Source organism: Bufo gargarizans, chromosome 1, assembly GCF_014858855.1.
Source record: "Bufo gargarizans isolate SCDJY-AF-19 chromosome 1, ASM1485885v1, whole genome shotgun sequence".
Taxonomy (NCBI): domain Eukaryota; kingdom Metazoa; phylum Chordata; class Amphibia; order Anura; family Bufonidae; genus Bufo; species Bufo gargarizans.
In genome coordinates this window covers 737,341,642-737,369,602 of record NC_058080.1, presented here as the reverse complement: position 1 = coordinate 737,369,602, position 27,961 = coordinate 737,341,642, and the positions used below count along the sequence as shown (strand labels likewise).

The window sequence follows — 27,961 nt, the reverse complement described above, 5'->3', positions numbered from 1 at the left end:
GCTTTGCAATTTTAAGAGTGCTGCATCCCTCTGCAAGATATCTCACTATTTTTGACTTTTCTGAGCCTGTCAAGTCCTTCTTTTGACCCATTTTGCCAAAGGAAAGGAAGTTGCCTAATAATTATGCACACCTGATATAGGGTGTTGATGTCATTAAACCACACCCCTTCTCATTACAGAGATGCACATCACCTAATATGCTTAATTGGTAGTAGGCTTTCGAGCCTATACAGCTTGGAGTAAGACAACATGCATAAAGAGGATGATGTGGTCAAAATATTCATTTGCCTAATAATTCTGCACGTAGTGTATAGCATCTGCTTAGCTCGAATCCACAGGATAAAACCCTGAACATAGATGTGTATTTCAAAGAGATGACTAGAGTAAAAATAATTTTTAAAGCTAAATAGAATTTATAAAAAACTTTTAGATTCACATACATGGTTGGATTGGTTCTGTGTGTAGTGAAAGCTATGGAAGTGTCACGGAAGGTGTACAGAAAACTAGAAGACACAAAGTGAAGATCCGACTGACTGGATCCAAAACTAAGGAACCAAAGGGAGACCCCTGCATCAGACCTGGCTCTCTCCCTAACTGCTCAGCCTATGCAAAAATCTCAATGGTAGATGATCGCATATCCTCGTTCCTCGACTGTATGACACCTGAACACCCTATAATAGTGAGGGGACACAACCACCGGCTCCCTACACTTGATACGGAGGGAGTCAGGGTCACCTCGAATCCAGCAAACAGGAAAACACAAATGAATGAACAAAACTTATCTGTAGAAGACTCAGTAGTAGCATCCAGCATGCACACAATCCAGGAAGTAATATAAACCGCAAAGTGATGCAGTATGGGAAGGGATTTAAAGGGATGCAATCAGTGCAACTACATGACAGCTGAGAGAGGCTAACGGGATGAGAAAACGAAAGCAAAACAAAAGGAACCTCGAGGAGGAGGTTCTGAAGTAGGTCTGTCAGAGCTTCTCAGATGTCTGGTGGTGACAGGCAGATGCTTACAAAGTTTGAATTGTCTAACATATATAATCCAGTATTAATTGTAACTCTTCTTTTCATAGGATGACCATTCAACTTTACTTGCTCAGTTTCCCTGTTTTGTTGACTGTTTTGGAGTTCGCTATCAATGGTTGATAGATCATGACAACAACGCTGTTCATCTCGCTCAAGTTACCAGTAAGTATCACTTTTTTTGAATAAACAAAATGCCTTATGAATATTGATCCATATGCTAATAATTCTCCATTTTGCAGGTGAATTTGGTTTCCAGTTAATGGTTGTCTTTTGAAGATTAAGAATGTAGAAGATCACAGACCGCTGTCTATTGAATTTACAGATATATTGATGGTAAGTTTTTGGTGTTTACTTTAGTACTTTATATGATTGCACTGAACATTTATTTGAGGAAATCTGGTCAGCACAAGGGGTGGTCTTAGAGAGAGGGTTTTGAATATCATACATTAAAGAGAGCACTTTAAAATACTATTAACAATACTAACTACAAACATTTTTCCTGCTCCTAGGTCTGCCACTGTGCGTTACCGGGCCACTACATTTTATCTCACTCAATAAAATAAAAAATACTTTACTATTTTTAGATGGCATCCTTATCATCATCATTATTATTATGCACTTATTGGATTAAAATGTATTTTCTCTGTGAGATTTTAGTTCTGCCATTCGGCATGGTGGGCGTGCAGGGGTCTGGTGGTGTTAGGAAACGGTATTGAGGGTAGGGGGGCCCAAATTGAACTCTTGCACCAGGGCCCATGAGCCTATAGCTACGCTCCTGCGTGTCAGGCAAATTCAGAGTTCATATTTGGAATCAGCCCGCTCATTTAGTATAAATCACATGTTTTTCTCTCAGTAGCAAAATCATTCTCGTAATTTTCTATTAGAAGCCCAGCAGGAGATCAACAGCGGTAAACGGCCAACCATGTAGAGCCAAGATGTGGCTTTCTCAGTTACTTTGTATGATTACACTTTTGTAACCATCAGATAGTTCTTACTGTCTCTATTAATATATGTATCTGTAGGGGGCGGGAATGGGCACTGGTTCCTGGACATGTCTGAATTAAAATAAAGCCCTTAATACCTCATTAGCATATGGATAAAAGGTTTTTAGGAAGATATAAAGCGAGCTCCAAGGAAAAAGAAAATCCTATGGAAATAAGGTATGAAGTGCTGTAAGGACATACTTTTGGTTTAATATTGATTATCTAGTTGACAGATTCCCTTTAAAACTTAACTTTTTCTTATTTTGGGATAACATTTTTGGGCTTTGGAACAAATTGCTGGTTTTCCATAGAGTTATGGACTCAAGGTACAATGGTTTCAATAATCAATGGTCATCTCAGAACAATTAATATTGTTACTTGAGGGACCACTGTATAGAGTTCTCCCTGGGGGTATCCTCAAACACTGTTAGGGTACAGCCACACACAGTTTTTGGGATAACGGTTTGAGGTATACCTGCCTGCAGTACTTTTTGCCAAAGTCAGAAGTGGATTCGAAAGACAAAAGGAAAGGATGTAGAGAAATTCCTCTCATTCATCTCAGTGAAGCCTGTGGCTCAGCTTGTAAGGATTCTGCCTCCCACACAGAAGGTCCTGAGTTTAAGACCTGGCAGTGACAATCTGAATAAAAGTGGAATACATGTTTTAAATACACAGGGGTGTTCTCAAGCACTATTATAATGCTGAAGGCCATAGTTACATGGGGAAATTTATTTTATATTAACGCCTTCCCGACCTCGCTATACATGTACAGTCTTAAAACATGTACAGACTTTAAACATGTGGCCTGCTCAGAAGCTGACCGGGCACCATAGCCGCTGGGTGGCTGCTGCTTTACATAGCAGACACCCAGAGGCATTGTTTGCCATCTGCAATAAAGTAGATCATGGACATTTAACCCCTCACATGCTGTGGTCAATTGGAAACACAGCATCTGAGGCATCTTTCTCCTGGGGCCATGCACTTCCAGGGTCCAAATGGATCCTTCATGCTGAAATTGAGGGAACCGTTCAGTTGCTATGGCAGCGTTGGGCCTCTGGAAGAAACTGAGGCCTGCCTGTTGCAGGGCTTTACAGGAACACAGTCAATCACCTATAGGCTGCAAATATAAATCATTGCAGTCTATGGGAGAAGTAATTAGACAATCACAAAAAGTTTTAAAAAAAAACTATAAAATATGTAAAATTCAGCCCCTTTTTCCATATTAAAAACAAAAGTAAACAATAAAAACAAAGATCATTGTCACTGTTGTGGGTAAAATGCCTGTACTATTAAATATAAACTATCTGAATGAAGATTAAATATTAATATGTCCACATATGTTATAAAGCTATTACATGGAGTGTTGTTACTTCTCCCCATGTCACTCTGCATTCTCCCGTAGTGTGGGTGGAGGTGTGAATACAGTGATAAGAAGCAAGGTTAATGGGGACAATCCATTTTCACTGCTCTGGAAGTAAACAAGGCTCTTCTTCTCTTCCTTATATACACAATACTTTTCCTTTGTGAATCTCAGTCACAGTTAACCTACTTGTTAGGAAGATCCAGGACAATTTCAACCAAAAAATAGAACGTATTAGCTTTAAGATCCATAAATAAATTGATATCCAAATTTTTTCTCTTCCTAGTGATATCTCTTATGTAAAAGAAGATTTGATTTATATGAAAAGCATTTCCCACATTCTGAACATGAATATGGCTTCTCTCCTGTGTGAAATCTCTGATGTGCAACAAGAGATGATTTCTGTGTAAAACATTTCCTACATTCTGAACATGAATATGGCTTCTCTCCTGTGTGAAATCTCTGATGTGCAACAAGAGATGGTTTCTGTGTAAAACATTTTCCACATTCTAAACATGAATATGGCTTCTCTCCTGTGTGAAATCTATGATGTGTAATAAGAGATGAGCTCCGTGTAAAACATTTCCCACATTCTGAACATGAATATGGCTTCTCTCCTGTGTGAATTCTCTGATGTAAAACAAGATGCGATTTTCGTCTAAAACGTTTCCCACATTCTGAACATGAATATGGCTTCTCCCCTGTGTGACTTCTCTCATGTAAAACAAGGTCTGATTTCATTTTAAAGCCCTTCCTACATTCTGAACATGAATATGGCCTCTCTCCTGTGTGAATTCTCTCATGCATAACAAGACGTGATTTATACGTGAAGCACTTCCCACATTCTGAACAGGAGTGTGGCTTCTCCTTTCTTCGAATTCTTCTGTGTGCAGGAAGTCTTGATCGTTTTTCGAACTGTTTATCACACTGAAATCTTTCACCCCATTCCTGACCTGTACTTGTGGTAATCTGTGATTGGTCAGGAGAAGGTTCTGCAGGATTAGAAGGATTATATAAATGATCTGTACTGTGTGGTCCTGGATGTACATTAAGGGAAATTAGGTTTTCTCCAGGAGAGAGCTGCATGATATCTTCATCTTCTCTTTTGAAATTCAGTGATAAGATGAAGTTTTCCTCAGAATTCTTAATGGGATTTTCTGTTAAGATAAAAAATAAAATGTGTGATTTTTTTCTTCCAAACTGCAGAGTAGACAATCCTACATTAGGCTAAAAGTGGATCCAGGAGGAAGGAGAAGTATAAGCCATTCACTCTGAATCCACTCCTGGCTTAGGCTAACTGCACACTTGATTCCAGCCTTGTGAGGAATATGGATTAATATTTACCATGTCCTCACACCCCCAGTTGCTGACAGATAGTGGAGGTAGTGAACTCCACAGGAGGGCCCTGCTTCAAAGCCCCCCAGCCCTGATTGTCATTTGATGCACCTCGTGGCATGTTCAGTGTACATGCAAAATAAGTTTCCACCCCTTCCCAGCCATCCGAGTGTCGGTTGGCAAGGAAGAAAGCCCCAGGGGGTCCAGGCTTCAAGGAGAGGGTCACACCTTAGTCCACCAGTTTGGAGCCAATCTGAATCCTACAGGATAACCCCCAGCATGGGGTATCCACCCTTGCCCAGGATCAATGAGACCTTCCAGACATGTTGGCACCTACCTTTCATAAGGAATTATGAATCGCCTGCCCATCGCAGGCGCAAACCGGATACATATTTGTGTCCCGGTGGCCACGAGGTACGTTCCCATGCTCTTTGTTTAATGGGACGAGGTCAGGGGAGGGAGGTATCCATATCTCCCCATAGAAACCACATAACGGTACCAGGTTTGGGTTTTACTAGTAGCCGGAACCCAGGCAGGTCCATTTAATCTTGTGTTATCTTGTATCTCGATCACGAATCCCCACGTCCGTGTTTTGGCCTAGTTATAAGCTACCGCGGGTTGGTTTCTGACCCTATATAATCCTGTTAGCGGACCGGGCTTATATCAAACGAGAACTGGTGGCAGATACCCGGGCTGAGGAGGCGCTGTTTTCACTGCGGCAGTGAAAAGGCTCTCTCAGCTTATTGCCTCTCTCGTGGACAGGAGGTGTGTGTGTAAACTATACCAACCTGACCTTACATGCTCCTCTGGAGGGCGTAACTTCACGTTTTTGGTGAACCTGTGACCATACCACGTCTCGCGAGCTTGACGTCAAGCAGGCACGAGGTGTGGTATTCATCACATGCCTTATAAAGCGCTCTATAATTTCCCGAAAAAGAGTCGAATTCAGATTTACGCCCGGTCATGACTTTTATTACAAAGGGTTATCAATATTTGATTGTAGGGGTTCAACTTTCGGCATCCCCACGATCAGATGCTTGTAGAGGCGGCGGTGCTACTTCCTCTTCAAGATTACACTGCACATCATCTCGCTTGCAACAGGAGCGCAGTGTAGTTACAAGTGCTCGTCCTATTGAAGTGAATAGAACAAGCACTTGCCGAGACAATGAGCAGTGTAATATTGAAGAAGTACTCGCACTTCCTCTTCAAACAGCTGATAATGGCCAAGGAGAGAAAAAGGCGCTCATAGGGTAAATAAGTTAAGAATCGAGCCTCCGGAGCAACAGGAAGAGTGGTATTGCTCACCTGTTGTTGATGCACCTATTGTTTGGTGCAACTGGACTGGAGGTGGATAGGACTGATTACTGATTGTCTCACTGGTTGATGCTGCCGATTCCGTCCGCGTTCCCCTTTGGCGGGGGCCAAGCCGTCGTCTGGGTCGATTAATAGGATATATTTCCACTGGACCGGGGGTCGAGTGGAGGGGTGGACCGTAGGCGCAAAAACGCAACCAGAGTATTTTTAGAAACCAATGGTTTTTTTTTATGATTGGTGAGGGTGCTGGAAATCAGACCTTACTGATCAGATATTATGGATGTGAACGTTTTTACAAGGACAAGAAATTTATATAGAGCGCCAATTTGAAATATTGTTTTTAGTATTTGTTGATTTTCAATTGTTGTAATTCAATCTGAAACTGGAGGTGCAGGAGTGCATTGGGGGAACAGGTAAACACTGGAGAACGCTCAGGAACACAGTTGGAGGATAACATACTGAAATCGCATTGGCACTAGATCTCCTACACCTTTACAAGTCGCCAGAACAAGAACTGAAAGCTCAGGCAACATGAAATACCCAGGGACCTGAAAGTTTGCTGGGGTAGGATTAGCAGATGCTAGCTTTGACCTTTGGTGAGCGCACATGCTCCCTAAAGGGACAGAGACTGACTCACACATGCCAGACACCATAGTTAGTCCCATACCGTCCATATCCACAAGGGACAGAAGGGCAGCAGCAACTGTGGGGAGCAGTTCTAACACAGTTGTCTTGATGGACAGACGGACAGGCTGGAAAGACAGAAGTCTGCAAAGACGGACAGGCTGGAGAGACAGGTGTCTGGAGAGATGGACAGGCTGGAGTGACATGTGTCTGGACCCACACGGGAGGCTGACGACGAGGCAGAGGTGGTTGACAACATGATGGGCTGACAAGGTTGCTGTAAGATGAGGCACAGGATTGGTCTGTGTCACTGACTGGAGCAAATTATAGGGCACAGAAGAGTTGTCAATGGGCACTGAGGGGGTTAATTAAATTTGCCTCTATCTCAATAGTACCTGGTCTGTGATTGCTTCCCCAACAGAGGTGAGGCGATCAGAGGCAGAAAATACACTTACATCTGCCCTAAAATGCTGCCCTGAACTGTGATTGGTCGGTCTGCAGTATTGGACCCATCAAAGTGATCACTGGCCAGGGAACGCTGACTGAATCCCGGCCATCATCACTATTTGTCTAGCCAACACAGAGTGCCGTCCTCGCTGAACTGTCATGGCATCTTCCGGTGTGGCGAGAGTGTAACCATGTATGTCAGGAGGCAGCAACAGACGACATTCCAAAAAGGGTTTGCTGTAGTTATAGAAAGGGTTAAGACTGGTCAAGATGGGAGATTCTCCTACTGCTCTAAGACTTTTCATCCCATGTCACTCATCAATATGGAGCTTGCAAATGAGAGCACCAAAAATGATCATGGTAAGTATGAAACGGGGGATTTCAACCATTCTCCGCTCTAAGAACCTGACATTAGTAGGAACAGGTTTAGATTAAGCATCATGTGGCTCGACTTGATCAGGGACCAGGAGGAAATTCTGGATAAGATAGAAAGTTATCTTAAAGATAGTATAAGGACTTTTTCAACACCAGTAGTGGAGCGTGTCCCAAAGGCTTACACAAAAAGAAAACATCTTTGAGCCTCGAGAGGGGGGATCGTGGAGAATGGGAAGATTTATCTAATCCATCTATGGAAAAGAAAGATAAGTGGACGATGCAGCAAGGGTCCTATGATAACATATTGCGTTAATTAGCAAACAGAAGCATGGCCTCGTCAGAGCAGAAGAAAACGTTCCTGATAAGGCTACTTTCACACTGGTGTTTTGGTTTCCGTTTGTGAGATCCGTTTCAGGGCTCTCACAAGAGGACCAAAACGGATCCGTTCAGAATGCATCAGTTTGCCTCCATTCCGCTCTAGAGGCAGACACCAAAAGGCTGCTTGCAGAAATCTGCAAAGGGGTTCTTTTGGGAGGTGGCTAGTCAAACCTCGTAAATCTCCACCCCTGACCCGGAGGCTGGTGCCAGCCAAACCCGCCCGGGGCGTACCCCCTGTAGACCCAGCCCCGGTGGTCTGCTGGCGATGTCAGGAGCCTGGACACATAAGGGCTGACTTTCCCCATCGGGGTGAACCCATGGACACCAACTATGGCTACCGCCACACATTATATGCCAGGAAGTTGTGTGCCACAGGAACCTCCGAGACTATAGACAATAGCCACCTGTGCCAGGTGGGAGTGGGGGACACTCTGGCGGTGGTTCTGCTGGATTCAGGGAGCCTGGTGTCCCTGGTAAGAGCTGTCCAGGTGCAGCCTGCCGAGTATACTGGCTGAAAGGTCCGCGTAGTGTGTATTCATTGAAACTTAAAGTGCTATCCCACTGCCCTGGTCTCTCTATCAACGGTGGCCGGCAGATGGACTCATGAGTATGAACTCATAATTGGGAGAGACTTCCCCGATTTCCCGGCACTATGACCGGATACGAAAGTTACCGGTATTTGGGAGACAGATGTAACCCTAGAAGAGTGGCCCGGCTCAGGGGGGAGACCAGAACCCTGGGAACCTGAGTCCAAAGGGCCAGCAGTAGGGGTGACCGCCACTTCAGTAGAAGACGGGGAGACAACCCCGCTAAGTGTGATGGTGGGAGACGTGGAGGACTTGCCGCCTGGTCTGGAGTTGGCAGACCTCAACGTCTCCGGAAATAATTTTGGTACAGCACAGCACCAGGACCAGACTCTATCTTGAGCCTAGGAAAATGTGGTAGTAGTTGAGGGTGAGACGCAACAACCGGGGGCCGAGTCTATGCCCCCCCGTTTTGTGGTTCAACAGGAGATGCTCTACCGGGTAAATCAACTATGGGGTGAGCATATTGAACAGCTGGTGGTGCCCACGGTGTATCGCAAGCTCGTGTTGGAGTTAGCCCACCAACATGTTTTTGGGGGAGACCTGGGCCAGCAGAAAACGCAGGACAAGATTCTACAGCGGTTCTACTGGCCCAGTGTGTTCAGAGAGGTGGAAGAGTATTGCAAGTCTTGCCCAACCTGCCAGATAACCACCCCCCAGTCCACATTTCCGTAGTCCTCTGGTCCTATCCCGATTATTGAGGTACCATTCGAGCGGATCGCTGTAGGATCTCATAGGCCCAGTACCGAAGTCCGCTTGAGGGCACCAACACATCTTGGTCATCCTCGACTATGCCACTCGGTACCCGGAGGCGGTGCCACTGCGTTATAAATCAGCCAAACTCATAGCTAAGGAGTTAATGGAGAAGTATTCTCGAGTGGGTCTGCCTAAGGAGGTTCTGACTGACCAAGGGACCTCATTTATGTCCAAGGTCATGAGGGAACTCTGTAAGTTGCTCCACATAAAACAGTTACGGACGTCCATATATCATCCGCAAACGGATGGCCTGGTAGAGAGGTTTAATCAAACATTAAAAAATATGTTAAAAAGAGCAGTGTTTAGAAGGCTTAGAAGTTTAGAAGCAAATCTTGAAATTTTTCAGAAATTTACAAAAACCCAATTTTTAGGGACCACTACAGCTCTGAAGTCACTTTGCGAGGCTTACATAATAGAAACCGCCCAAAAATGACCCCATTCTATAAACTACACCCCTCAAGGTATTCAAAACTGATTTTACAAACTCTGTTAACCCTTTGGGTGTTGCACAAGAGTTATTGGCAAATGGGGATGAAATTTGAGAATTTCATTTTTTTGCCTAATTTTCAATTTTAACCCATTTTTTCCACAAATAAAGCAAGGGTTAACAGCCAAACAAGACTGTATCTTTATTGCCCTGACTCTGCTGTTTACATAAACACCCCATATGTGGCCATAAACTACTGTACGGCCACACAGCGGGGCGTAGAGGGAAAGGTGCGCCGTATGGTTTTTGGAAGCCAGATTTTGCTGGACAGTTTTTTTGACACCATGTCCCATTTGAAGCCCCCTGATGCACCCCTAGAGTAGAAACTCCATAAAAGTGACCCCATCTAAGAAACTACACCCCTCAAGGTATTCAAAACTGATTTTACAAACTTCGTTAACCCTTTAGGTGTTGCACAAGAGTTATTGGCAAATGGGGATGAAATTTGAGAATTTCATTTTTTGGCCTTATTTTCCATTTTAACCCATTTTTTCCACTAACAAAGCAAGGGTTAACAGCCAAACAAGACTGTATCTTTATTGCCCTGACTCTACCGTTTACAGAAACATCCCATATGTGGCCGTAAACTACTGTACGGCCACACAGCGGGGCGTAGAGTGAAAGGTGCGCCGTATGGTTTTTGGAAGCCAGATTTTGCAGGACAGTTTTTTTGACACCATGTCCCATTTGAAGCCCCCCTGATGCACCCCTAGAGTAGGAACTCCATAAAAGTGACCCCATCTAAGAAACTACACCCCTCAAGGTATTCAAAACTGATTTTACAAACTTTGTTAACCCTTTAGGTGTTGCACAAGATTTAATGGAAAATAGAGATACAATTTCAAAATTTCACTTTTTTGGCAGATTTTCCATTTTAATATTTTTTTTCCAGTTACAAAGCAAGGGTTAACAGCCAAACAAAACTCATTATTTATGGCCCTGATTCTGTAGTTTACAGAAACACCCCATATGTGGTCGTAAACCGCTGTACGGGCACACGGTAGGGCGCAGAAGGAAAGGAATGCCATACGGTTTTTGGAAGGCAGATTTTGCTGGACTGGTTTTTTGACACCATGTCCCATTTGAAGCCCCCCTGATGCACCCCTAGAGTAGAAACTCCCAAAAAAGTGACCCCATTTTAGAAAGTACGGAATAGGGTGGCAGTATTGTTCAGGGTACATATGATTTTTGGTTGCTCTATATTACACTTTTTGTGAGGCAAAATAACAAGAAATAGCTTTTTTGGCACGTTTTTTTTTTTGTTATTTACAACATTCATCTGACAGGTTATATAATGTGATATTTTTTTAGACCAGGTTGTCATGGATGTGGCGATACCTAATATGTATACTTTTTTTTATGTTTATGTAAGTTTTACATAATGATTTCATTTTTGAAGCCAAAAAAATCATGTTTTAGTGTTTCCATAGTCTGAGAGCCATCATTTTTTCAGTTTTTGGGCGATTACCTTGGGTAGGGTATGATTTTTGCGGGATGAGATGACGGTTTGAGTGGCACTATTTTGGGGGTGCGTGTGACACTTTGATCGCTTGCTATTACACTTTTTGTGATGTAAGGTGACAAAAAATGTTTATATTATTTTTTTACGGTTCATCGTGATATTTAGGTAATATTTAGGTAATGTGATATTTTTATAGAGCAGGTTATTATGGACGCGGCGATACCTAATATGTATACTTTTTTTTATTTATGTAAGTTTTACACAATGATTTCATTTTTTAAACAAAAAAAATCATGTTTTAGTGTTTTCCATAGTCTGAGAGCCATAGTTTTTCAGTTTTTGGGCCATTATCTTGGGTACGATTTTTGCGGGATGAGATGACGGTTTGATTGGCACTATTTTGGGGTGCGCATGACTTTTTGATCGCTTGCTATTACACTTTTGGTGATGTAAGTTTTTTTTTTACGGTGTTCACCTGAGGGGTTAGGTCATGTGATATTTTTATAGAGCAGGTTATTACAGACGCGGCGATACCTAATATGTATACTTTTTAAAATTTACTTAAGTTTTACACAATAACAGCTTTTTTAAAACAAAAAAAATTATGTTTTAGTGTCTCCATATTCTGAGCCATAGTTTTTTTATTTTTTGGGCGATTGTTTATTTTTTGTGGGATGAGGTAACGGTTAGATTGGTACTATTTTGGTGGGCATACGCCTTTTCGATCGCTTGCTGTTGTACTTTTTGTGATGTAAGGTGACAAAAAAATTGTTTATTGAGCACAGTTTTTTTTTGTTTGTTTCTTTTACGGTGTTTATCTGAGGGGTTAGGTCATGTGATATGTTTATAGAGTCGGTCGATACGGACGCGGCGATACCCAATATATCTACTTTTTATTATTTCCTTATTTTTTACCAAATTTTTTTACTTTTTTTGGGGAAATGACATTTGTTTGTTTTTTACTTGAAACTTTAAATTTTTTGGGGGGAAAACGTTATTTTTTCAACTTTTTTTCACTTTATTTTTTGTCCCACTTTGACCTTTTGGGGGTCTAATCCCCTTTACAATGCATTCCAATACTGGTGATCGGAAATACAGGTACGTCCTGTGTCCTTAAGTACCAGGACATCAGGGCATACCTGTACGCCCTGTGTCCGCAACAGGTTAAGTTAGAGACATTGTCGTTGCCTCTATACTGCGTCCGCAAACCTGTCTACCAGAGCAAATCCCCACAATATATAAATAATATATAAAAATATTTATACTATATTGTGAACTAAAAGAGCAGCGTAGCAGCCGGTGATCAGATTCTCCTCCTGCCCTGAAGTCACTTTCTCCATTCATGATTCCATACCTGTGGTGAAATCTCCTGGAAAGTCCTCTTCCTCCTCCTCCTCACTCTTACACGGGGGATCGCCCATCATCCTCTCTTCTTCATTCACTTTAATATCAGTCAGATCTTCCCCCTGATTTGTCATCTGTAACAATTCAGTACAATACAGCAGACAGGTGGGAAATCTAACAGATTTACATAAGAGACCCCCACAATCTATGACCACTCTATGACTGCAGGACCCCCCTATATAGATGTGTATAGGGCTCAGCTCCATCTACCTGAGGATTCTCTGGGACCTTCTCCTCTGGACAGTCCTGGGAATACAGAGGACGGGGACATCTCTCTGGTGGATTTCTCCTCCTGGATCCATCTGTGGAGACACAAGCACACAGTGACTGAATACATGGCCTCCTGTAGATCTGTCTATAGATCAGACTCTTCTCTCAGCTCCTTCACTTCTAGGTTTAGTTATCAGGGGGAAATAACAATATTCTGCTCCTCACCACCTGTGCCGAGGTCCCAGCAACTAACAGACCACAAGACCAAAGAAACCTTTGGTCTATGAGCGTGAATGGTGGGCAGTGGATGACAGCTCCTTCTCCATAATAGTACATACTGAGGATACAGTTATAAGTGTCAGGGCCCTGCAGCACCCTACCAACCAGGAAGGTGTTAGAGCATCGTCCTGACACAATGACACCCTGGTTTTGAGGTAATTGTCTAGTGAGAACTCACATTGAAGACTTTCATCAGTCAACGTACATGGAGGAAGAAACAACTACTTCTAGTCACCTCTCCACCAGGCTATGAGATGTTGGAGAAAGCTCTACATCTATATCCCCCTCCAAGCCTCCTTTCCCTGGGAAGACAATTCCTTTCTCCTAAGGAGCTGTTATTGGGGGAGAAAGAGAAATATCTGATGACATTTACTGGATATTTTCTGTGAGCTCATGACAGCTCAATGAGAGGGACTGCTGCCCTGCTGGACAAGAACAGGAACCTCTGAGATCTCTGAAACTCCCATCCTCTTCTGTAGGAAGATTCATTAGAAGGACAGTTATGTCCAATCACAGCGGAAAGCGTCACAGCCAGCGAGAAAAACGCACCTTCACCCTGGCTGTGACGCTCTCCGCTGTGATTGAACAGCACTACAGCCAGGGATAAGGAACGCCCATTGAGAAACAGGGCAGACTCCTCCTCGGTGTACCGATACTAAAAATAACATACCAGGTGGGTGAATTTAACGGGGCCCACAGCGGGGGAACGGAGATGTGCACAGTAACAAAGGTAAGCGCAGTTAGATCACTGCTTTATTACCTACATATCCTGATACTTAGTTTATAATGCCTGGACCCATGAAAGGTCCTCTTTAAGTTCAAGGAACACACTGATTTTCCAAAAAGGGAACTTGAACTATAACAAAATATTGAGAGGTTCAAGTCAGCCCTATTAGAACGTAAACATCAACAATTCATTAAGGATTTAAATGAATTTAGAAACAAAACGGCATATGAAGTGACACAATCCAGCCAGAAGGGATCGGCAACAGAAACCTCCCTCTCCGAGGCTGAGAGTTTGGATATAGAATATAGTCAACCTCAACAATACCAAAATCGACGACCCAATTGGAGGGGGAGAGGCCACACTAGGTGTAGATAAAGAAACTCCACCTTTAGATCACAGCAAATGGAGAATCAACGAACATCTCAATACCTTTCCAAACAATGGGGCTCTCAAAATCCCCTTACGGGGGAAGGCAGGGACTACAGAAAGGGAACAGGAACAATGAGGAGACACATTGTAATCTGGAGTATCCTCTTTATCGGCTTCCTCTTCAGCATCACCCCCCATTGTGAATACTGCGTCTTTTTTAGGACAGACATCTACAAACACCTACACTTTGAGGGACCGCGTATAACTGATGTCTCAACAGGGCAGAAAACACTAGAAGCAGGTTCAAATAAATCTGTTATCCTGAATCTTTCAGGAGTAATTCTATCCAAAACTGAACAGGCTATTTTAGCGAAAGGTTTATCGTATGTACCCACTACCCAATTTAACCTCTTTAACCTTCTGTTCATCTGATAAAAAGAGGTGTCTTGAACTGGGACTGGAGCCCAGTGATCTACAAGGGTTTGATGATTTGATACAACTGCTAGATGAGAATGAACGTCCATGGGGACAAGGCCCGTTCACTGGTCTTAGAAAAAAAAAAGCACTAAAATGCCTCTAAAAACATTAGGGGAAGTTAACATTGATATTTGAGGTCAGTGATAAGGGACCTAGAGCAGTATGAACCTACGCAGTGTTATAAGAACTATACTTCCACAGAAATTGAGGCTTTACAACAACTAGGCATGAACAAAAACCTGATAATCAAGCCCTCTGACAAGGGTGACAACATTGTGGTTTTGACCCTTCAACAATATATGTGCCTATCACTTCTATCAGATAAGAAAAGCTATGAGCTACTGAAAGTGGATCCTACTGACCTATTTTTACACAAACTGTCACAGATACTGCGGGAGGCCCTTGAGGGGAAATTAATTGACCAGAAGGAATTTTAATATCTGTTACCTACCTTCCCAAAAGTGGCCACTTTTTATGGTCTCCCTAAAGTACATAAGGGAAACTATCCCATCAAGAGCCGACCGATAGACTTCCAATCCCAGAAACTTACTCAACAGGACGGTACTTACATTTACCAAATACTTTGTCCATTTGTTGTACTAATTACCATCTTACCTACAGGACACCACAGATCTTCTTAAACGTCTGGAAGGTATAACAATGGAATCAAATACATGGTTAGCCTCAATTGATGTAGAGGCACTTTACACCTCCATTCCCCACAATAAGGGCCTGGCAGCGGTGAAGTATTTTCTGTACTCTAGATCTAATGAGTTGAGCGAACACAATCATTTTATAATTCAGCTCTTACATTTTATACTCACCCACAACTACTTTGTCTCTGACGTCCGTTTCTACCACCAGCTCAGGGGCACCCCGATGGGAAGCCCCTGTGCACCCACTTACGCTAATCTGTTCCTGGGTTGGTGGGAGGATACCATCGTCTTCTCTGAATCTATGACCGACTGGACCAGATACATTTTGTTATGGTCCAGATTTATAGACGATATTTTGCTGTTGTGGTCTGGAACCAAAGAGGACTTTAGATTGTTCATGGGTGAACTAAATATGAATCACATAGGTCTATACTTTATGCCTGAGCTCCAACGCGATTTGATTACATTTCTTGATACACGGGTCGAACGAGGTGAAAATAACTCTATTAAGACAACTCTATACCGCAAAAAAAATTCGACAATCTCCTAAGATGGGACAGTTTCCACCCTAAATCACTCAAACAAGGTATACCCAACGGGCAATTTCTTAAGGTCCGTAGAAACTGCTCTGATCAGAGTCATTTTACCCGGGAGGCATCTCAGCTGTTCCATCAATTCAAACAAAGGGGATACCCGGACTCATGCCTTCATGAAGCATGGAGTAATGGCAATTCTATAGACAGGACCACGTTGCTTCAATGCAAAAAAAACTAAAAGTCAACAAAAATTGATCCGAATTGTCGGTACATATGATACTGCATCCCATCAAATCCAGGAGATCTTAGGTCCCTTATAAAAACCTATTCTGATTTTGGGAAATTTCTCCCTGGCCACCCAGCAGTCACCTATAGACGTGGATGCAGTCATCTTGAACCTTCATGTGGTTGAAAATTAGGCACATTTAAATGTGGCAAATGTAGAGCTTGCTGATACATTGCAGTAGGCGATACCTTCACTGATAGCATCAAAAGAAGGATCTATAGAGCTCGCTCTTTCACTAACTGTAACATCGTTGGAGTTGTATATTTGGCCCAGCGTGAGTGTGGTCTCAAATATGGGGGGGAACTTGCAGAAGTTTCAAAAAGAGGATCTTAGAACATGTGGGTGAACATCCACAACAAACCTTTGTCGAGACATATTTTGCTTCATCACGCTGGTAATGATAATTCGATATGACTCTCAATGATTGAGACAATCAATCTATAAGGGGCGGTGATTTTGACAGACTGTTGAGACAAAAGGAGGCAAGATGGACATTTACCCTTAGGACTGTAATACGCCTCGGTCTAAATGAAAGTATTGATTATACATGCTTCCTCTAATTGATCCACCAACCCTTAAATAAATAAATTAATACATTTAATAAAAGGGCCACTATCATTTAAATCTAATAATCTCGACTTAATAATAACAACCTATTTAAATGGGATAGTGTAGCCATCTCCCTCATTATCAAGTTTTTTGGCCCTTTTATTATTAATTTTATTTAATAACCTATTTGTTCTTCTTTGATTCTTGTTTATACCATGGGGCTGAGGGTCTAATTAGGATTTATATCCCTCCATTATTTACATCCCCTTGGTTAGGTTGCTGTCATTTTAAATCATTCCGGCATTTGCCTCCTTATGGCTTGTCGTTCACATGACCGATTCTTGACGTCACTATGTTATCAGCGGCTGCTAGGTACTGACACTACAGGTCACATGATGCAGCGTTTGGTCACGTGGTCTTGATCACATAGGTTGGGAAACTCTCGCGTGGCTCCCATCTCCTCGGGGTTGACCACGTGACCTCCTTGCACACATGACGTTCTGACTCTTCCGGTTGTCTATTTAAACCGACGTGTTTTCTGCATACTTACCCGCCACTCCATCCGGACGCCGCTGCCTTGTTAGCCTCCTCATTTTTCATCTGGGTCCTGTTGTCGCTTTATCCCGATGTCTGATCACTTGACTTTCCGCACCAGTTCTTATCTATGGGCAGCACGCAAGTAGCAAGTGATTTGCACATTTATTTTGCTGTCTTTTTTACATACTTCTGAGGAGGCAAATCATCCGCACATATTGTATGAATTATTATATGAACCTGTTATGTGCGGTACCTGCAAACATGATTTGATGATCTGTGGAAGGCAGCATATCTTTTTTGAATTCCGCAATACATTGGTAATGGGGGAGATACCTTTCGGGTTGTTTATAAAGTATTTTTGAGTTTGCGGTCCCCAATGCACGGGAAAAATCCGTGCAACTTGAATGGGTCTGAGATCCGCCCGCAACGTGAAAAAATTGAACATGTTCTTGAATGGGTGTTAGTGGGCCGCAATACGGCCACAGCCGGGCAACGGCCGTGTGCAGGACACCTTATGCAGGATTAAATTCTGGGGAACTAAAGTTCAATTATTTCTGGATCTCTATCATTACTCGTCAACAAAGTAAACCTTACGCCCCCGAGGGACAAGAACATCAATTATCAATGTGGATTTCCCTTCAGTCTAATTGTAAAAAGATGGTCATGTCACACATCTGAACATCTACCTAAGTTTTGCTATAAACTTCAAATTACTGTTACCTCTCTTGTGGGATCAGCTTACTCCTCCACCACCACCATCTGCATGGACAACCCATCAGCCCCGCAGGAGCAGACCATCTACTTGATCTTCTAGAGAGGTTCAGTCTGGATCCTGGATTCGGATGCTGTCCTTCTACCCTGATTGGCCGGTGACTGTGGATCTTTATGGATTATTAATACTTCATTGCTATTTGTCGGTTGCTGTTTTGTCACAGTTTGGTTTATATTATATGGGGTCACATGTCCTCTGTGCCGGGCACAGCTCTGCTTCATAGAAACATAGAATGTGTCGGCAGATGAGAACCATTTGGCCCATCTAGTCTGCCCAATATACTGAATACTATGGATAGCCCCCTGGCCCTATCTTATATGAAGGATGGCCTTATGCCTATCCCATGCATGCTTAAACGCCTTCACTGTATTTGCAGCTACCACTTCTGCAGGAAGGCTATTCCATGCATCCACTACTCTCTCAGTAAAGTAATACTTCCTGATGTTACTATTACGTTCCGATCTTCACTGCTGTTTTGGGGATTTCTTCAATTATTACTGGAACTATTTTATACGTTTTATTCTCTTTTCTTCTTTTCTCTCCTTTTTGTCTCCGTTAAATGGGTTGTCCAAGATTTTGGTACTAATAGCCTATCCTCAGGTTAGCTCATCAATATTAGATGGGTGAGAGTCCAAAGCCCGGCACCCCCACCGATCAGCTGTGTGAAGAGACGGTGGCACTCCGGTGAGCGCTGAGGCCTCTTCCTAGGACAGGGACGTCACATTCATTGCTGACATGGCCTAGGCAGAGCTCAATACCCTGTGGATGAAGTTGAAGTTTAAATGTGGGTCCAAACGCTGTCTGTGCTGCCGGAATATTTCTGATCATTTAAACATAGTCACTATCTCCAATACTAGAGAATCCATTCCCCTGAAACACCACACGAACTGCAACTCTAGATGCGTTATTTGTATGCTGGAGCGCCCTTGTGGCCTACAATATATCGGCAGAACAACACAAACATTAAGGGAAAGACTCAACAATCACCGTTCGAACATCCAACGTCAGTATCTTAAACATGGGGTGTCCAGACATTTCTCTGAAGCACATGCTGGGGATCATACGGGACTTATACTAACACCCATAGATCGGATTCCACAATCCTACTCCCAGCTGTGCAGACGAGAAATGTACTGGATCTACTGGTTCAATACACTTTCCCCCTTTGGCCTTAACGAGAGCCTGGAGTACTAGTCACTACTAAAGTGATGATGCATTGGATATATCGTTTCAATACTCCGTCTCCCTTTGGTCTGATCTGCATTATTATTATCCTAATCATATATATATATATACACACACACAAGTAAACTAGTATCACTATCGAAGTCGTGGCTAAAACTTTGATTATTATAGGTAACTCTACAGGTCTATATACACATATACCACGGTCCCTTTCAGTGACGACTTTTATCAGTATATTTTAGATGATAATTTATTTGTGACAATTTTCATTTGGGATAATTTTTATCAGTGTATTACACATTTTATATAAATGTACCTGTATTTCTATTTGTATTATATATTTCTATTTGTATCTATATCTTTAGTTTATATTTTTTTTATCCATTTCCCCATATATGTTTATATTTACCCCCCCCCCCATATATGTTCTTCTGAAGTCCTAATTTCCCTTAAGCTTGTTATCTATATCTTATATACCATTCTGATATACATATGCCACTAATATAGGGGTAAATGAGCTGATGGGAGGTGTCCAGGAGAGCGACGGCTGGTGGCCCACTAGTAGCGTTCCACGCCTCCTCCGACTCCCTTCTAAATCCAGTGCGTTCCAACTATGCGGTCCACGGACCGGAAGTCAATTCACTTCCGGTGCACGGCTGCTGCCTTGTATAGCTTCATACAGACGCTCTCCCCCCCTTCTCCTCTATCCGACCACAAGGTTCGGTAAGTGGTCGATTATTATTATTATTTTATTTTAAATTATTCTCTGCATATATAGAAAATCGAGTACGTTCTACTGTGGAACGCATCACTTCCGGTACCGTAAGTGACGCTATTCGTGCACTTCCTGGCGCTACTTTTGATTTCCACATCTGTTGGACATATATGTGTATATAAACCCTTGTTTGTTGTATATTCTGTATTATTGCTCCTGAGGAAGGGGTCTTCAACAACCCCGAAACGCGTTGAGCTGACCTATTTATTAAAGGATACCTTGCATATGAGTTGGAGTCCACCGGGTCACCTATTCACGGGACTGCAAGGATATCTAACATTCTACAGGCGATCTTGGCCAGGAAGGGGGGGGGGGGGGGCGTTTATGGCATCAAGTGTCTTGAGATTCATCTTGTGCCACCCCCCCTCCCGGTGAAGTGAGTAAAAACTTATGTGGATGTACAATTGTAGCACAATATTGTGTTAGTAATATAGACTTTTTACACATTGTTTTTATTCGTTATGTTCATCCATAGAACAACATCGGTAATAGCACCTCATTTTAATCCCATTGTCACAAAATCAATTCTTGAGATTAGTAATTCGTGGATCGAACGTACACATCAACATTTGCTATCTGGTGCTCCACTGATCTTTCTCATTCACCCTATTCCTGTGGATAAAGTGTAATACCAAACAATTGATCAGCGGAGGTGTCGGGCCCCCACACACCACATCTTGAGGAGAGGTCATCAATATTAAACAAATGGGGACCCCCTTTAAGGTGATATTAATCTCCCTTTCTCTAAAACTGCAGACAGACTGACGGCCCCCACTGCTCCTGTGATCTCAGATCTCCAGTGTCACCTTCTCCCCCATTTATTCCTCCTTCTTCCTCCTGGTTTATGGAGAATAGATATCTCCACTAGTGGACAATACACTTATAATGCCCCCCCAGGACTGGTTATGTTCCCAGTAACATTCTAACCCTTGGTTTCGGCTGCTGGAGGGGACTTCATGGTTTGGGGCCATTTTGCTGCAGATATTTCGGTGACTGTCCGACCTCCTCCTCCAGTCACATGTAGCAGGCTGCATCTTCTCTGCTTGTGGAGTGACTAGAGGATCCCAGACTTGAAGGACAAGAGAACGACTGGAAAGTGACAATGATGGACTCTCCTTATAAAAGTAAGGACCTGTTCACACCACGTCTGAGCCTGCAGCAGAACATACAGTACAGACCAAAAGTTTGGACACACCTTCTCATTCAAAGAGTTTTCATTATTTTCATGACTATGAAAATTGTAGATTCACACTGAAGGCATCAAAACTATGAATTATCACATGTGGAATTATATACATAACAAAAAAGTGTGAAACAACTGAAAATATGTCATATTCTAGGTTCTTCACAGTAGCCACCTTTTGCTTTGATTACTGCTTTGCACACTCTTGGCATTCTCTTGATGAGCTTCAAGAGGTAGTCACCTGAATTGGTCTTCCAACAATCTTGAAGGAGTTCCCAGAGATGCTTAGCACTTGTTGGCCCTTTTGCCTTCACTCTGCAGTCCAGCTCACCCCAAACCATCTCGATTGGGTTCAGGTCCGGTGACTGTGGAGGCCAGGTCATCTGGCGCAGCACCCCATCACTCTCCTTCATGGTCAAATAGCCCTTACACAGCCTGGAGGTGTGTTTGGGGTCATTGTTCTGTTGAAGAATAAATGATGGTCTAACTAAACGCAAACCGGATGGAATAGCATGCCGCTGCAAGATGCTGTGGTAGCCATGCTGGTTCAGTATGCCTTCCATTTTGAATAAATCCCCAACAGTGTCACCAGCAAAGCACCCCCACACCATCACACCTCCTCCTCCATGCTGCACGGTGGGAACCAGGCATGTAGAGTCCATCCGTTCACCTTTTCTGCGTCGCACAAAGACACGGTGGTTGGAACCAAAGATCTCAAATTTGGACTCATCAGACCAAAGCACAGATTTCCACTGGTCTAATGTCCATTCCTTGTGTTCTTTAGCCCAAACAAGTCTCTTCTGCTTGTTGCCTGTCCTTAGCAGTGGTTTCCTAGCAGATATTCTACCATGAAGGCCTGATTCACACAGTCTCCTCTTAACAGTTGTTCTGGAGATGTGTCTGCTGCTAGAACTCTGTGTGGCATTGACCTGGTCTCTAATCTGAGCTGCTGTTAACCTGCGATTTCTGAGGCTGGTGACTCGGATGAACTTATCCTCCGCAGCAGAGGTGACTCTTGGTCTTCCTTTCCTGGGGCGGTCCGCATGTGAGCCAGTTTCTTTGTAGCGCTTGATGGTTTTTGTGACTGCACTTGGGGACACTTTCAAAGTTTTCCCAATTTTTCGGACTAACTGACCTTCATTTCTTAAAGTAATGATGGCCACTCGTTTTTCTTTACTTAGCTGCTTTTTTCTTGCCATAATACAAATTCTAACAGTCTATTCAGTAGGACTATCAGCTGTGTATCCACCTGACTTCTCCACAACGCAACTGATGGTCCCAACCCCATTTATAAGGCAAGAAATCCCACTTATTAAACCTGACAGGGCACACCTGTGAAGTGAAAACCATTTCAGGTGACTACCTCTTGAAGCTCATCAAGAGAATGCCAAGAGTGTGCAAAGCAGTAATCAAAGCAAAAGGTGGCTACTTTGAAGAACCTAGAATATGACATATTTTCAGTTGTTTCACACTTTTTTGTTATGTATATAATTCCACATGTGTTAATTCATAGTTTTGATGCCTTCAGTGTGAATCTACAATTTTCATAGTCATGAAAATATAGAAAACTCTTTGAATGAGAAGGTGTGTCCAAACTTTTGGTCTGTACTGTATGTGCGGAGGGTTTCCTGATATCTCCCTCTGACAGAAGCTCTGACGCTCTATACAGTCACACAGGGGCGGACATTGCACATAAACTCCATGTATGATCTACACTGTATACGCTGCGGAACATAGATTATACAGGACGCCCCTGATAGAGCAGTGTAATCTACTATACCGGCCCGACGGAGGCAGAAGGACACGCTCCCATCATGTGACTGGAGATCTGTGGATATGACTGACATATAAAGAACACAGAGCCTCTAATGTAATGTGAGAAGAAACTGTGGAGCTCCTCCATTACATGTCACTGCACACACGTGTACACACTGCACATGACGGCTCTTACCTTGTGATATAAGAGGCTGGTGCTCCTCCATTACATGTCACTGCACACACGTGTATACACTGCACATGACGGCTCTTACCCTGTGATATAAGAGGCTGGTGCTCCTCCATTACATGTCACTGCACACACGTGTATACACTGCACATGACAGGTCTTACCTTGTGATATAAGAGGCTGGTGCTCCTCCATTACATGTCACTGCACACACGTGTATACACTGCACATGACGGCTCTTACCCTGTGATATAAGAGGCTGGCGCTCCTCCATTACATGTCACTGCACACACGTGTATACACTGCACATGACGGGTCTTACCTTGTGATATAAGAGGCTGGTGCTCCTCCATTACATGTCACTGCACACACGTGTATACACTGCACATGACGGCTCTTACCTTGTGATATAAGAGGCTGGTGCTCCTCCATTACATGTCACTGCACACACGTGTACACACTGCACATGACGGCTCTTACCCTGTGAAATAAGAGGCTGGTGCTCCTCCATTACATGTCACTGCACACACGTGTATGCACTGCACATGACGGGTCTTACCTTGTGATATAAGAGGCTGGTGCTCCTCCATTACATGTAACTGCACACACGTGTATACACTGCACATGACGGCTCTTACCTTGTGATATAAGAGGCTGGTGCTCCTCCATTACATGTCACTGCACACACGTGTATACACTGCACATGACGGCTCTTACCTTGTGATATAAGAGGCTGGTGCTCCTCCATTACATGTCACTGCACACACGTGTATACACTGCACATGATGGCTCTTACCCTGTGATATAAGAGGCTGGTGCTCCTCCATTACATGTCACTGCACACACGTGTATACACTGCACATGACGGGTCTTACCTTGTGATATAAGAGGCTGGTGCTCCTCCATTACATGTCACTGCACACACATGTATACACTGCACATGACAGCTCTTACCCTGTGATATAAGAGGCTGGTGCTCCTCCATTACATGTCACTGCACACACGTGTACACACTGCACATGACAGCTCTTACTTTGTGATATAAGAGGCTGGTGGTCCTCCATTACATGTCACTGCACACACGTGTATACACTGCACATGACAGCTCTTACCTTGTGATATAAGAGGCTGGTGCTCCTCCATTACATGTCACTGCACACACGTGTACACACTGCACATGACAGCTCTTACTTTGTGATATAAGAGGCTGGTGGTCCTCCATTACATGTCACTGCACACACGTGTATACACTGCACATGACAACTCTTACCTTGTGATATAAGAGGCTGGTGCTCCTCCATTACATGTCACTGCACACACGTGTATAACACTGTACATGACGACTCTTACCCTGTGATATAAGAGGCTGGTGCTCCTCCATTACATGTCACTGCACACACATGTATACACTGCACATGACGGCTCTTACCTTGTGATATAAGAGGCTGGTGCTCCTCCATTACATGTCACTGCACACACGTGTATACACTGCACATGACGGCTCTTACCTTGTGATATAAGAGGCTAGTGCTCCTCCATTACATGTCACTGCACACACGTGTATAAACTGCACATGACGGCTCTTACCCTGTGATATAAGAGGCTGGTGCTCCTCCATTACATGTTACTGCACACACGTGTATACACTGCACATGACGGCTCTTACCTTGTGATATAAGAGGCTGGTGCTCCTCCATTACATGTCACTGCACACACGTGTATACACTGCACATGACGGCTCTTACCTTGTGATATAAGAGGCTGGTGCTCCTCCATTACATGTCACTGCACACACGTGTATACACTGCACATGACGGCTCTCACCTTGTGATATAAGAGGCTGGTGCTCCTCCATCATGGCCTCCTTGTACAGATCCTTGTGGCCTTCTATATACTCCCACTCCTCCATGGAGAAATAGACAGTGACATCCTGACACCTTATAGGAACCTGACAACACAATGACACCGTCATCACCCAGACCCCTCCAGTGCTGTTACTGGAGAATTTCCCAGTATTCCCAGCAGTGTCACCTCTCCAGTTAGCAGCTCCATCATCCTGTGGGTGAGTTCTAGGATCTTCTGCTCATGTTTCAGGGGATGAGGGGGAGGCTCTGTGATGGGGTGAGGGGTCCTGTTCCCCCCTCCTGACTCCTGGAGATGGATGATGGGAGTCACACAGTCCCCCGATGTCTTCTTCACTATTGTGTACTCCTGTGGATGGAGAGAGACACTTAGGGAATAAACCCTACAGGGGCCATTTGCTCTCCTCAGACCCTTTCCTCCTGGGTACTACGTGCCTACTTACCTTCTCATGGCTCCTACAACATGACTATTGGTCACTGGTCACATGATACATCACTCACCATACTGGGGGCTGATCTTCAGGTTCTCCATCACTTGAAAGGTCTGGAGGCCGTTCTCCAGGACCCTGGACTCTTCCTATGATGGATTCTCCTTCCCGATGTCTGACTTGTTACAGAATACAATAAAGAGGAGAGAAATCTAGAAAAGTTTACCTCTCCGCTAAGCAGGGAGATGATCTCCAAGGTGAGGTCTAATATCCTTCTGCTGATCTCCTTCCTGTCCATCCTTGGTGGCCGTTCAGGAGAAGAGGAGAGAACTGGAGGAGCTGGAGGCTTCTAGTACTGCAGGCGCCTTTATGAGGAGAGGAGAGGAAATCATCCAGGGGACAAGACCAAATGTCACCTCCAGAACCGCACTTCCTGAGCCTGGAGGGGCCCCGCTTCTCAGAGCCCACACCACATGGATTACAGGGCCCCAAAATGGAGATCTCTGGTGGCTCCACAGGAGATAAATGTCTGATAGATGCAGGTCCCACCTCTGGGCTGTGCTCAGCTGTGTCCAAAACTTCTAGAGAAGAGACTGGAAAGAGCTGAGCTCAGGCCGGGCCCCGCTCCATTCATTCTCCTCCTGGATGCAGGGGCCCCTCACCAGGACAGTCAGGGGCCAGCAAATAATGACAACCCCCACTATTCGCACTACTACTCCCCCATCATACTAAGCTGAGGAGCGGAGAATGATTCCTTGTGTGTAATGGAGGAGAATCTCCAGAGGTGACATGTCTGAGCTCTCCACCACACTGTCTCCTCACAGCTCATCTTACCTGCAGGCTGGAGGAATGGCTGATACCAGAGAGAACAAGAGCCCTGACTACCGACCAGGACCTGCCCAGTATCTGCTGCACTGCCAGAGCTGAAGGACCTGCCCAGTATCTGCTGCACTGCCAGAGCTGAAGGACCTGGGGTGACATCACCATCATGTGATCAGTGCAAGGGGCGGGGCTGGGCAGTGAGTCACTAATCACATGATGGTGACATCATCACAGGTCCTTCATCAACTCTATTGCTGAGCTCCAGCTCCTCCAGTTCTCTCGTCTTCTCCTGAATGACCACCAAGGATGGACAGGAAGGAGATCAGCAGAAGAATATTAGACCTCACCTTGGAGATCATCTCCCTGCTGAGCGGAGAGGTAAACTTTTCTAGATTTCTCTCCTCTTTATTGTATTCTGTAACAAGTCAGACATCGGGAAGGAGAATCCATCATAGGAAGTGATAGGAAGAGTCCAGGGTCCTGGAGAACGGCCTCCTGACCTTCCAAGTGATGGAGAACCTGAAGATCAGACCCCAGTATGGTGAGTGATGTGTCATGTGACCAGTGACCAATAGTCATGTTGTAGGAGCCATGAGAAGGTAAGTAGGCACGGTGTACCAGGAGGAAAGGGCCGGAGGAGAGCACATGGCCCCTGAAGGGTTTATTCCCTAAGTGTCTCTCTCCATCCACAGGAGTACACAATAGTGAAGAAGACATCGGGGGACTGTGTGACTCCCATCATCCATCTTCAGGAGTCAGGAGGGCAGAGCAGGACCCCTCACCCCATCACAGAGCCTCCCCCTCACCCCCTGATACATGAGCAGAAGATCCTAGAGCTCACCCACAAGATGATGGAGCTGCTGACTGGAGAGGTGACACTGCTGAGAATGCTGGGAAATTCTCCAGTAACAGCACTGGAGGGGTCTGGGTGATGACGGTGTCATTGTGTTGTCAGGTTCCTATAAGGTGTCAGGATGTCACTGTCTATTTCTCCATGGAGGAGTGGGAGTATATAGAAGGACACAAGGCTCTGTACAAGGAGGCCATGATGGAGGAGCACCAGCCTCTTATATCACAAGGTAAGAGCCGTCATGTGCAGTGTGTACACGTGTGTGCAGTGACATGTAATGGAGGAGCACCAGCCTCTTATATCACAAGGTAAGAGCCGTCATGTGCAGTGTGTACACGTGTGTGCAGTGACATGTAATGGAGGAGCACCAGCCTCTTATATCACAGGGTAAGAGCCGTCATGTGCAGTGTATACACGTGTGTGCAGTGACATGTAATGGAGGAGCACCAGCCTCTTATATCACAAGGTAAGAGCCGTCATGTGCAGTGTATACACGTGTGTGCAGTGACATGTAATGGAGGAGCACCAGCCTCTGATATCACAAGGTAAGAGCCGTCATGTGCAGTGTGTACACGTGTGTGCAGTGACATGTAATGGAGGAGCACCAGCCTCTTATATCACAAGGTAAGAGCCGTCATGTGCAGTGTATACACGTGTGTGCAGTGACATGTAATGGAGGAGCACCAGCCTCTTATATCACAAGGTAAGAGCCGTCATGTGCAGTGTATACACGTGTGTGCAGTGACATGTAATGGAGGAGCACCAGCCTCTTATATCACAAGGTAAGACCCGTCATGTGCAGTGTATACACGTGTGTGCAGTGACATGTAATGGAGGAGCACCGGCCTCTTATATCACAAGGTAAGACCCGTCATGTGCAGTGTATACACGTGTGTACAGTGACATGTAATGGAGGAGCACCACACATTAGACTCTTTACACATGACTTTAGGTCCCTGAATTTTCCTTG

General features: G+C 44.2%; 1 pseudogene; it reads right to left on the bottom strand.

Annotated features, from left to right (window-relative positions):
• Nucleotides 1–3,617: 3,617 nt before the first annotated feature.
• On the bottom strand, nt 3,618–12,551 carry LOC122930353 (annotated as a pseudogene).
• Between the last annotated feature and the right edge of the window lie 15,410 nt (nt 12,552–27,961).